This window comes from Chionomys nivalis, chromosome 17, assembly GCF_950005125.1.
Source record: "Chionomys nivalis chromosome 17, mChiNiv1.1, whole genome shotgun sequence".
Lineage (NCBI taxonomy): Eukaryota > Metazoa > Chordata > Mammalia > Rodentia > Cricetidae > Chionomys > Chionomys nivalis.
In genome coordinates, this window is record NC_080102.1 from 703,182 (window position 1) to 715,779 (window position 12,598).

At 41.4% G+C, this 12,598-nt stretch overlaps 1 protein-coding gene across 1 annotated transcript in view; it reads left to right on the top strand.

Moving 5' to 3' along the window:
- Positions 1-3,925: 3,925 nt before the first annotated feature.
- Cpq (carboxypeptidase Q) overlaps positions 3,926-12,598 on the top strand; it is a 336,477-nt gene continuing 327,804 nt past the window's right edge. Inside the window, exon 1 of the mRNA XM_057791890.1 lies at positions 3,926-4,275. The gene's annotated coding sequence lies outside the window, so the exon portion shown is untranslated. The remainder of the gene's footprint in view (positions 4,276-12,598) is intronic.

A 12,598-nucleotide genomic window follows, 5' to 3' on the forward strand; every position in this document is an offset into this window, starting at 1 on the left:
ACCAAACTAAGGAGTAAACATGCTTGCTGTTTAAGACATCTATTTCTGAATTATTCTGTATGTTGTGCTATATGTTTCCTGGTAGGCAGGAGAATGGCCCCAATATATTAGTTCTGAAGTCACTATGAATGAGACAATCCTGCAGAAAAGGAAATCCTAGAAGGGGACTAAGAGATGCACGTGACTGTCTCCTAACAGAATTCTCAGTAGTTAGGTGTGAAGTACAATTTAGAACTGTAACAGAGATGTATATACATGCTGAGTAGTGGAGTCAGAACCCACATCTTCTCAGGGTTGGTCTTGTTACTATTTTAATCTGTGGAGTCAAATAAAGCAACTAGACTCCTTGCTGACGCCAAGGAAAAGCAATGCCTTCCTCTTCTTCCTAACATTGTCCCTTGTACTGAGCACACAGACAGGTACAGAATAGAGACCCAAGATGGATGCCCAGGATGACCTAATCCTGAAAATGTGGAGGTCTTTCAGTACCAATCAGTGGTGCTTTCTTTACCCATTTTCCACATTCAAGAGCTCCTGAACTAGCCAGTCCTTCCATATGACAATGGCTACTCCTTTTACCACCTCAATACTGAGTAGCAGAGAGAGGAGGAAGATGCATCTTTTATTAGCAGTGTCCTCATTCGCTATCAAGTACAAAGTCAACCTTATTAATGAGTCATTCCTACTTACTTGTCTGTTTTTAGGACATTTACATCTTATAACAGATAAGACAAATAAAAAAAGCTGGATCTCAGGGCCTGGAGAGATGGCTTAGCAGTTAAGAGCACTGACTGTTTTTCCAGAGGACCTGGGTTCAGTTCCCAACACCCACTTGGCACCTTACAACTGTCTGTAATTCCAGGATCCAACACCCTCACACAGACATATATACAGACAAAACACCAATAAAAATATAAATAAATAAATTTAATAGGTTGTTGGTAGTGGCACATGCCTTGAATCCCAGCACTTGGAAAGCAGAGGCAAGCAGATGTCTGTGAGTTTGAGGCTAAAGGTCTACAGTGCAAATTCCAAGACAGCTAAGGCCACACAGAGAAACCCTGTCTCAGAAAAAAAAAAGTGGCGGATTTAGTACTGGCAAAACTAAAAGATTAATCAAATAATTATAGAATAGGATGTTCAAAATGAACATTGAGCAATTCTTTTGTAAACAGGGTCACTGTCTAGAATATTCTTTATTTTTGATTTTAGGTAGTGTAATTTGATTAAACATTGCAATCCTTGTTTACTTTGATAGAACACTCAATTCTATCACCCATAGATTCACTGTAATTAAGAACAGCATTATTCCTGGGTGGTGAATGCCTTTAATCCCAGCACTTGGGAGGCACAGGCAGGTGGATCTGTGTGAGTTTTAGGCCATCCTGGTCTACAGAGCTAGTTCCAGGACAGTCAGGGATACACAGAGAAACCCTGTGTGGGGAAAACAAACTAGTAGCGTTATCATGGGATTGAGACCAGCTTGCACACTGGTCTTGGCGTTGTGACATAGACTGTTGGGTTTTCTATGAACTTAGCTTCACGTCAATCCTGTTGTCTTTTCTACGGCTGTCACTTTTGGGACTAGAGGAGTTGGTGACAACTAGGATTTGGAAAGTACAGCCGACTCCTCAAATTATTTCACCAATCTGTTCTCACTTGGATTTGCCAATCACTTGTCCCTTACCTTTATGGTATTCTGGTCAGCTTAGTCTACAGGACTTATAACAACCCTATATTGAGCGCCTATAATGGGTAATATGTCAGACATTGCTCTCAGTACTCAGAATGTAGTGGATATACTACATGTTGGTAAATATTTGTCTATATAAATAAGTATGACCATTTTTATTAAGTGTATTAGTTAATTTTAAGGAGCTATGACAAAAATACCAAAGAGAACAAACTAAGAAAGGAAGAGTTTACTCAGTTATGGTTTCAAAGGATTCAGTTCACGGCTGCTTGGCTCTGTGCACTTAGGAATAACATTACAATAGCAGCAAGAAGCAGGAAAAGCAAGAAGGCAGATAGGAACAGAGAATGTGGAAGGAATTATGGGTATAACATTCTAGAGCATGCACAGAGTGATTTAGTTTTCCACCTACTAAAGTTTCAAAAACCTCCCCAAGCCAAACCGTCAGCTGCAGACCAAGCATGCAGGAACAGAGCTTGTGGCTGGGACTATGCAGATCCAAATTATACTAGTAAGGAAAATGAATGCATCAAATGTCATATGGCTTCATAGTGGATGGAGATGTAGCAAATAATTCTAACATGAACCCTGGAAGAGAGCAGCAGCACAAAGAATGAGTTCCACTTCCACTGCCTTGAACGAGCCAAATTCAGGACTATCAGGGTATTTCGGTTAGAGAGAGCATCGCTAAGAGCTGTGGGGTTATATTGATGTCACTATATCATAAATGTAACAGTTATGAAACAGATGGGAATAAAATGAGAACCAGTAGGGTGGGGGTATTACAATAGAGGGACATGAATGGAGTAATTAACTTCTGCTGGCTAGTGATCATGGTAAAAGGACCAACACAGTGTTTGCAAAGATGGACCCTGGAATCAAGCCAGCTCAGTTTAGAATGTTGACTTTGACCTCATTGGTTGTAACTTGACCTCCCCAGCTCTCAGCTTCCTCACCTGTAAAGTGGAAATAATAATAATGCCTAGTTCATAGGGTTGACACACTCCTGCAGATAATTCACCTGTCTTAGTAAATAGCACGCAATGAAAGTTAAACTCCTCTTATTATTACACTGGAGCTGGTGCTGAAGAGGTTCAATCCTGTTCGGTATGAGAGGAACAGCAGGAGATGAGGTCAGGAAGGTAATGCATCTGACACACTGAGAACAAGTCCCAGAGACAGGCTATGGGCTGTTTTTATTGGTGCAGATGAGCTAAGTACAGATCTGAGGGTAAGCAACTAGAAATGTGAAATAGGGCAGTATTTTTCCTTGTTAAAATCTGTATACATTTTAAAACAAAAACTAGAGTTTGCCATTCTACAGCTTTTAATATACACTTGCTAGATTTTTATTGCATTTTATAATAATAACAATTATAAAAAATTAGAAATAATACAACTTATTCTTTGTTTAGGTAGTTTCAGAAAAATGTAACCCAGTGGGGCTGGATACTACTCTTTGTGGAAAGGCAAGCTAGGGCCATGTTGTGAAGACCCTTGAATACTTGACAGAAATGGTACTTTGTGGAAGGCAGCAGGACTAGTAAACACTGTTATCTGAGAGTTGTGTGCACATAGACGAAAGGACTCCGAATGTTCTTCTTTGTGTATAATTCTTTTCTTTCCTGCTTTTCTAAGCATGTGAGTTTTCTTTTTCTTAGCATCTTCCAATGCAGTTCAGGCTGGCCTAAAACTCACAATCACCCTGCCTCATCTTCTGAGTTCTGAGATAACACACACATGTATGAGCATGCCTACGTTTTTCCTTGGTGTTTGTAGTTAAGAGGAAAGCCAGAACTGAGAAGTGTTTCACCAAGATAACTGTGATAAGAGTCTGGCTAAGCAAAGGAATTTGTATTCACTAAAATAATAATAATTAAAAACAAGTAAGAAGCACGTGCACACATGCTTTGTGAGTAGTAAAGCATATTTCTTTCCCGGATACCTTATAATGCCTAAACAGACAAGAATTTTTGATTATCACGTCCTCTGCCTTCCACAGACACCTCTGTTATAGTCCTTAAACCGTGCAGGAAGGGAGAAAATAACCTGGTGTGTTGTTTTGTTTTTGAGTCAGGGTCTTACTCGTTCTGTGTCCCTTGCTAAGCCTCAAAGTCCTGGGAGATCTTGTCTGCTCAGCCTCCCCAGTGCTGGATTATTTCCGGCATGGGCAAAATAACTGTTCAGCTCTTCCCTTGGGGAGGAGTTTGACAGTTCCTAGCGCAAGGCTTCCTGAGGACCCCACTTGGCCTAAGCCGGGCTCAGGGAGACAGACACCAGTCCAGGCCAGGTCCGTCCAGCCACAACTTCTCTTAAAGCCCAGACCTCAGGCTGCGGCGAGGTGGGCTGCACCATCGTCTGCGGGCCACTGGTCAGGGCGGTCTCCTCAGCTGTTACGGTGTGAAGAAGCCAGGCTTGCAGACCCAGGGCGCCAGGAGCAGCTTCTGGGGCCTCCGGAGGCCCGCCCTAAGGGCCCAGCGCGACCCGAGCGACCTTCCCGTTCCCGCCCCCGGAGGCGGCCAGGCTGTCTGCAGGCCTCACCCGGGTGTGGCCGCCGCTGCTCCGCAGAGCCTCGCGACTAGGTGCGTGCACCCGGGCCATGGGCGACCGGCTTCTCCTGGGAGGCGGGTGGGCGGGCAGAGGCCAGCAGGCCTGGCTACCAATGAGCTTCCTGAGGGCTGCAGAGCCACCAGCTGAGGCCTGGGACTGCCTCCAGTCACACTGAAACCCCCGAGGCAGAGCCCTGCGGCTGCTGTCTGTCACTTATAGCCCTGCCGTGCACCTCATCTGCCTAGGAGCCGCCTTCAGCCCCTATCTGAATGTTCTCTAGTCTCCTGAGCTGCAAGGAGGCTTTATGGGGTAGGGTGCGGGGCGCTTTGGGGATTTCTTTCACTTTCTACCTCATTCTTTCAATTCAGCGTGAAAAGCTCGCTTTTTGAGTTGCCAGTGTCTGACTTGTAGCACCTAATAGTACTCAATAACTAACAAACGACTATGAAGTAGAATCGAATGAATTAAGTGGGCAAACATAGGAAACAGAGCAGCGTGAACAAATACATGACCAGAGCCTGGCGGTGGTGGCGCACGCCTTTAATCCCAGCACTCGGGAGGCAGAGGCAGGCGGATCTCTGTGAGTTCGAGGCCAGCCTGGTCTACAAGAGCTAGTTCCAGGACAGGAACCAAAAGCTACGGAGAAACCCTGTCTCGAAAATCCAAAAACAAATACATGACCAGCACAGTGGATATGAAGTGCAGACAGCGGGCTTTCAACTCTGTTTTCTCGGAATTTGGTTAATCACTAGACTTCCGCGCCCTCTTTTCTACCTTTACTTGGATTTGAGTATATGCGTTTGCTTAAAACAAAATATACGCGAACTATTTCTTGCTTGTAATTTGTTCTCCCTTGCTTTTTTTTTTTGAGGCATCATTGTCACTGTAATATTTAATGTATTTCCACAGTGCAAAGGTACTTCTAAAAACGGAACCATGTCACTGACTTGTGTGTAAAACCAGACATTTTCTTTGAGGACGAGACTACGAACAATGTCTGTTTTCCTTAGACAAGGACTGGTTGAGTTGTAGGTGAATGAAGAAAGCTAATATGTCCTAGTGGGGAAAAAGTAATGTATATTTGTGCATATACAGTTGGTCACTGCTGCAGTTCTGTTTCCTAGACCCCAGGTTCCACAAAAACCAGTTGACCTTGAGTTTGTCATTTGATCTCTCTCTCTCTCTCTCTCTCTCTCTCTCTCTCTCTCTCTCTCTCTCTCTCGTGTTTCTGTGTGTATGCACATGTGTGCGTGAGCCTGTGGGGCCAATAGTCAACACCACGTATCTTCCTCAAGGGTTTTCTTCCCTAAACTATTGAGACAGCACATCTCCATAAACCCCGAGGTCACTGATTCAGCTAGATCAGTTGGCCAGTGAGGTCCAGGAATCCACCTGTCTCCACCCTGCCAGTGCTGGGGTCATATCCATGCACCACTGCACCTGACTTTGACGTGGGTGTTGGGGCTTATGTTTGCATGGTAAGCACTTTACAAAATGAACCATTGTCCCACCGCTAGCTTTTGCTTTTTCAATCTCTAAAATGATGTCACTTAGCTAAATTCCTCCTGAGTTAAATTTCTTGCATGTTCTTTGATCGAGGGTGAAGTTTTGAATTATTTCATGGAATTCTACATACTTCCTCTGCTCTGCTTGGGATTCTGTGAGTCTTGACATGCTTCTTTGTCTGCAGATACAGCTCACTTGCTTTCTTTACCACACTTGCAAGCAGAGCTTGAGACCTTCAATTGGTAGAGAAAAGAAGTCAATATTTTCTCCTATACTGATACAGGCTCCCAGTCTGGGTCTCAGTTGTTTCCAGTCAATGCCATCAGATAATCCCATGATTTCCAGGAAATTGTTTCATTATGAATTTTATCATAGATCACAACATTTTAGAGCTGGAAAGACCTTGGATATTTTTAGAGGACACTTAAAAGGGCATTTTATTTAAATATTAAAATATTTCTTTGTGCACTATGTCTAGCAAACACATAATCCCAGAATAAAATCGCGGTTACCTATTTATTTCAAGTTTATCTGGTGATATAGAGTAAATGTTTCGCTTGGTGAAAAAAAGCTGACTTTCTTAGGCTCTTTTCCCAAAGAACATGTGTCATTCAGAGATGAAATGTTCAAGGTTGATATGTATAGTTCTCTGACCACACACTTTACTGTCCCTTTAAACTTCCTACTTATATTGCCCCATTTAATCCTTACTATAAACCTAAGACCAAGGTACAACTGAAACTCCTTTGACCTTACTAACAACTCTGATGACCTGAATTAAATTTACCCTGGTGTGGGTAAATTCTGCAAGTTGTCCTCTGATTTTCACATATGCACTATAGTGTGCCTGTGTGTGTATGTGTATGTATGTGTGCACGTGCGTGCTCACACACCCACACAATGTAATAAAATTGCCAGCCAGGTTTGGTGACACACACTTGCAATTCCAGCATTGGAGATGCTTAGGCAGGAGGACTGCTCTGAGTTCAAGGGTAGCCTAGGCTACCCGGTGAGATATTGTCTCAAAAACAAAACAAAAAACCTAAACAAAAATGTTTGAATTCCACTATGATTCCACACATCAAACCTAAATACTGGTGTATCCTAATAATTTTACTGATTTAGGGAATTTAAAGTAGGTGGCACTGAGGGTTGTCATCAGTGAACAACTTAAGGGCATTGCACCATGACTAAAAACTGTTTGTGTGTGTGTGTATGCGCATGCGCGTGTGCATGTGCGTGTGTGCACAAGCGTGAACTTGTTAGCTTTGTGTCTTTGGTGAGGGGTTGCTTGCCAACATCCTAATAGGGAACACTGGGAATGCAAAATGGGCTTGCAGGACTCTCATAATTAATTGATGAGAGCAAAAAAGTAGCCTATAAAATAAATGGAAATTTATTTTGCTTCCTTTTATCTGCCAGGTTTGGCCTCATGGAAGGCAGAGACCAATGGCAGCTGCCTGAAATCTGAGAGCCCATGCCAGTTTGATTTAGCTCAGGAGGCTAGTGTTTTCTGCCCTGGAGGCTGATATGATGGAATAGACTTTCCTTTTGCTCACAGTATTATGAAAAAATTTAAAGCAAAAACTTTTATTACTTGCCCTGGAGCTAGAGCTCTAAAATGTACTTTCTCTCCCCCACTTCCACTTTTCCTAAACCACTTAGCTTTTAAAAATAAATAATCCATTCATGTGCTTGCAATTGTTGGATTATTAGTCTGTTCTCTTCATTTCTGCATGCTTCTTCCTCCCACATGTCTTCCTTTTCTCTGTCCCTTCTTTGTCTCTTTTCCCTTCCCTCATTTTATTTTCTTCTACCCTTCCTGTTTTGTCTTAACACAATTTTCCACTCTGTACTTCAGTTGCTCAGGAACTCAGTATGTAGCCAAATCTGCCTTCAAACTACTGCCACCCTTGCCTCGATAAAGAATAGACACCGAGTTTGAGCAAGAGAGTAAACTATCACATATTTACCTACACCAAATGGCAATGCAGGGTAGGTTTAGTTGCATACCTGTATTTTCAGGGTTCCCTGGGGGTACACTGGATATCTCCTGTGTGTCTCAAAGTTGCCTTTGCTGGAAAGCTTTGTGTTCACTTAAGAGGCACTGCCACAATGAATAAGGTAAAGAGATGGAAGAAGATTCTTGATATCAACTTTGGACCTCTACAGGCATGTACATGCAAACATACACATTCATACAAAACACCTATAACACACAGACACAAACAAAAAATTTCTTTATTTAATTTTTAATGCTGATATGGATTCAAGGACCATAAGAGTTTCTGGTTTCCCTGGGTCTCCCCACTATATGGATGAATTTACATGAATGACTGTCTCCTTTGGGTCCTCCTCAGAGTCAAACTGAGGGCAGTGCAGAGTTACACTTGTCTTTCTATTTCCCAGCTGAGTTTTATATTGTTCAATGCCCTACTTGTAGATGCTTGCTAAGTAGTAAAGGTTAGTAGATTCATTTAACTGAAAATCATGTTCAGTATATTTTAAAAGGTCTTTAATTATTCAGAGACTTATTCAGTATATTTTAAAAGGTCTTTAATGATCCAGAGATTCAGAAGCAGATCATTCTCTTAATACTTGATATCCAAGTCTTCACATACTATACATGTAACAAGCAGTATTGCAGGTGTATTTTACCTTAAGAAAATTCAGCACTGGTAAGTTTGACTTTATTCACACTATCTACCATTGAAAGATTGTTCACTTGATAAAATAGTTATCAGCATGATTGTTCGATTCATAAAAGAGTTATCTTCCTTGCTAAAGATCAAGTCATGAATGCTTTATACTGGAGACCCTCCTCTTGCACTGAAAGTATCTCATGATTTTCACAGATGCTAAATACCACCTTTCAGGGTCCTCCAGTGCTTGTGTTAGGAGCCTTCCAGCACCGACCCTCTCCCTAGAGTTCTTGACTCTGCTGCTTTAGTTTCTCCCTTGACATGGTTGACAGAGTTAAAGGGAACATACAGCAAAAAGTTCCAAGGCAAAGCAAGGCTCTAAGATAATAAATGTTGCCATGGACTAAAAGGAAGAAGGTTGTGAATTAATTACTGCCATCCATAGGAACTGAGACAAAGTGTAGGCACCTTAATTTTGAAATTTAACTTATACAAGAAAGATACAAATATCCAGCTGCATCTACTTTGAATTGTTCCTGCAGCAACCAAATGCAAAGATCTTCTTTGTCTGTAAGGTACTATGCTGATACATTCTTTTCTACAAAGAGCCTGATACTATTACACCAAATCATACTGTGTTGGTCTTTTCCCTTGTTAGCAATTTGTCATAGACTTTACCAAATGTTCTGAAAAATTTCTCCTAATAATATAAAATTTCTCCTTTTTCTTTTTTTAATCTGTTTCTTCCTTTCTGTCACTCTTCACTCAGTGCAAAACCTTCCAATTATTTTTCTGCAAAGTAAGATCAACCTCTCTGTCAGCATCCATACCTCAGATATTCTTTTATTTGTTTCTTGTTAGCAAACAGAAAAATACAAGAAGAGTTTTCAGTTTTGTTGTCATTAGAAGAGCAGTTATCTAGAAGAGGAAGTTAGTTCCTTCCCTGTGTTGTAAATAAGCCTTTACTGTGTTTTTACTGGTTTCTCTCTGCTACACTTTCCCCACTTCTTATTCCTTTGTACCACCCCCTTTTCTCCAATCCTTAAGTTTCTCTTTGTTTTTTTATTTATTTAATTTAATTTTTTTCACTTCATTTTGGTTTGTTTTTAAGGCGTCTCCTTGGATATCCCAGACTGGGCTCAAACCTGCAATCTTCCTGTCTGTTTCCCTAGTATTAGGATTACAGGCTTGAGTCACCATGTCCAGCAGTTTCACTTTCTCTTGATGACATTTAGGAACACCCAAGTCTTCAGCCTTTCTTCCTTCACTGGCTCTGACATAACGATTAGAGAACTTTAAAACTCCACCTAAAATACCATATACAGTTATTAGTTAAGTCTGTCTTTCTTTTTACTCCTCCTTGCTCTGTCAAACAGATGTGCCGTTTTAGACTGGAAATCTGTTGTAGGGTGGCAGCAGCAGCCTCCACCAATACCCTCACAGCATAGCAATACTAGGTGCAGTCACCTGTGTTCTCCCAGAATACTCACTAATTTTATGAGAATTATATCCACTAATGGAATCTTCATTTGCCAGTTTATGCAATACAAAAGCCTTAAAAGTATTTTATGCTTTATTTTCCATATTTAGCTATTATCAAATCCTGCCCTCTCTACTTCTAAAAATATCTCAAACTTATTTTTGTTTCATGTGGTCCCCAGCAACAGGATCTCCCATGTCCTCCTGACTCTGGCTCTCTCCGGTTCTTCTAAAACATTCTACAGCTACTTTCTTTTTAAAAAGTCCAGTCATATTTCTTCTTAGAAGAAAATTTAAAAGCCAGGTAAAAGGCACACACCCGTATAATCCCAACACTTAAAGGCTAAGGCAGGAGGATCTCAAGTTGGAGACCAGTCTAGGCTACATAGAAAAATGTGTGTCAAGAAACTAGAAAGTGAATGGGGGTGGGTAACAAAGGTCTAAATAGCTTGGCCTTCAGGAACCGTTTGTTACTGAGTGGTACACATCTCCTCTGCAGCTGTACTGAACCTCCATCATTCTAGAAATGATGTCCATCTTCACCCACCTCTTTCTCCTTGCTTTTGCGATTCTCTTTGCTTGGAATACCTTTTTTTCTTTCCTCTGAGTCTTCAGGCCTTAAAACACAGTTTAAAAATCCAACCATTCTATGAGATCTTTCTAAATTCCAGCCACATCTCCTTCCTGGGAGAATAAGTGGCCACTATTCCTACATCTTTCACATCACTCTGTGATCATGGGTTGTGTGCATCCAGACTCCAGTCCTCATGTGTGCAGCAAGAACTTTCCAAAGCAAAGGCCATTACGTTAGACCCAGAGCCATTTCATACTGTTAACAGATATAAACTATATGAGAGGAATATTTATACTTCCTAAAGAGTCATCTAGGAGGCAGACCTCCAGGCACACCTGTAAGGAATTATGTAGATTAGGTTAATTTAGGTAGAATACATACCGTAGCTGTGGGCTGCCCCATTCCTTGGGCTTCAGTGACCATTTACCTCAAGCTACCCTATTTTATAAATTTCCATTCCATGATGGACTGTGAGTAAAAATAAATCCCTCCTTTATTTGAAATTCTCACAACAACAGGAAAAATAACAAATACATACATGATTTGCAGATATCTGATTTTTTGTGTATGTATAGAGAGGTGTTAATGTAGTATGTATGTATGTGGGTTCTTGTGAGTGTCAAGGTGAATGCAGAGGTCATATATTGAGATCGGATGTTTTCCTCAGTGACTCTATCTTTGTTTCTGAGACAGGGTCTCTAACTGAGCCGGGGGCTCACTGACTTGACTAGACTAGCCAGCAACTACCCATGACTCTCTTGTCGCTGCCTCTCCATCAATGGGATAATGAACATGTGACATCATTCATGGCTTTTTACGTTAGTGATGGCATTCTGATCTCTGGTCCTCTTCACTATAGTTGCTTGGGGATTGCTCCAAATGGTTGATACATCCTTCACCAAGACCAGAGCTCCAGGCACTTCACACTTTTCAATGAACTGTGTGTTAGACTCATCTTCCTTCAGCTTTTCCAAATTTCCATTTCCGTGTTCCTACCTGCACATGGCTCTGGTGGCACTGGTCCAAGTGAATAAATCTTGACTGTGACTCTGGATTTGCCCATTTCTTTAATCTTACAATGTTGGTTTGTCCTTTGGTCCTCTAATTAACCAGAGGAAATTGTTGGTCTTCAGCTTGTTTGTTTCTATTTGTTGTGGTAAGGACAGGAACAGTGACTTGCAAGTTTTTTATATTGCAGCTGAAAGGGGAGATATAGGCAACGCTGAGTTTAAGTTTCTTGTTTATCCTCATGAGATATTTATTCTCATTCTTGACTTCTGATTTCTCTTATCTACTTTTCATGTTAACATTATGCAAGAGTGGCAGAACCTTTTGTTAAAGATTCTTTTTTTTGGAATTAACTACTTTTAATACATGATAAATGTTCATTATGTATATATCCAGTTTAGGGCTTTAAACATTTAAAATTTTCTGGTGCTAGAGACATGTCTCAGTGGTTAAGAGTACTTGCTGCTCTTGCAGAAGACTGAAGTTTGATTTCCAGCACCATTTCCAGGACCCACATTGAGTGACTCATAACCACAAGTAACTCTAGCTCCAGAGGATCACCTATATGCATGTGTGCATGTGCAAGTGCCTCACACACACACACACACACACATAAAAATAATGTCTTTTTTCCTTGTCTTTGTTTAGCCACGTGACTTGGAACCTTTTTTATTTAAATTTTTGTTTTTTAATTTATTTTTTTAAAAGAAAACAAACTGTCTTTTTTCATGTTACATACCCATCCCAGTTCCCACTCCTTCCCCTCCTCCTGTTCCCTCTACCTTCCCCTCTCACCCCCATACACTCCTCAGAGAGGGTAAGGCACGTTGCTTTGAGGAAGGTCCAAGGCCCTCCCTACTATATCAAGGTTTAGCAAGGTATCCCTCCAAAGAGAATAGGTTCCAAAAAGCCAGTACATGCAGTAGGGATAAATCCTGGTGCCACTGCCAGTGGCCCCACAGTCTGCCTCAGCCACAGAACTGTCACCCACATTCAGAGGATCTAGTTTGAATGTGGAGGGGAGAAGAGGAGAGAGGAAGAGAACTTGAGGGAACTGGATAGTCAAGATGGAGGAAGGACAAAGATGGAGAGCAAGGAAAGAGATATTTTGACTGGCGGAGTCATTATGGGACTAGCAAGAAACTT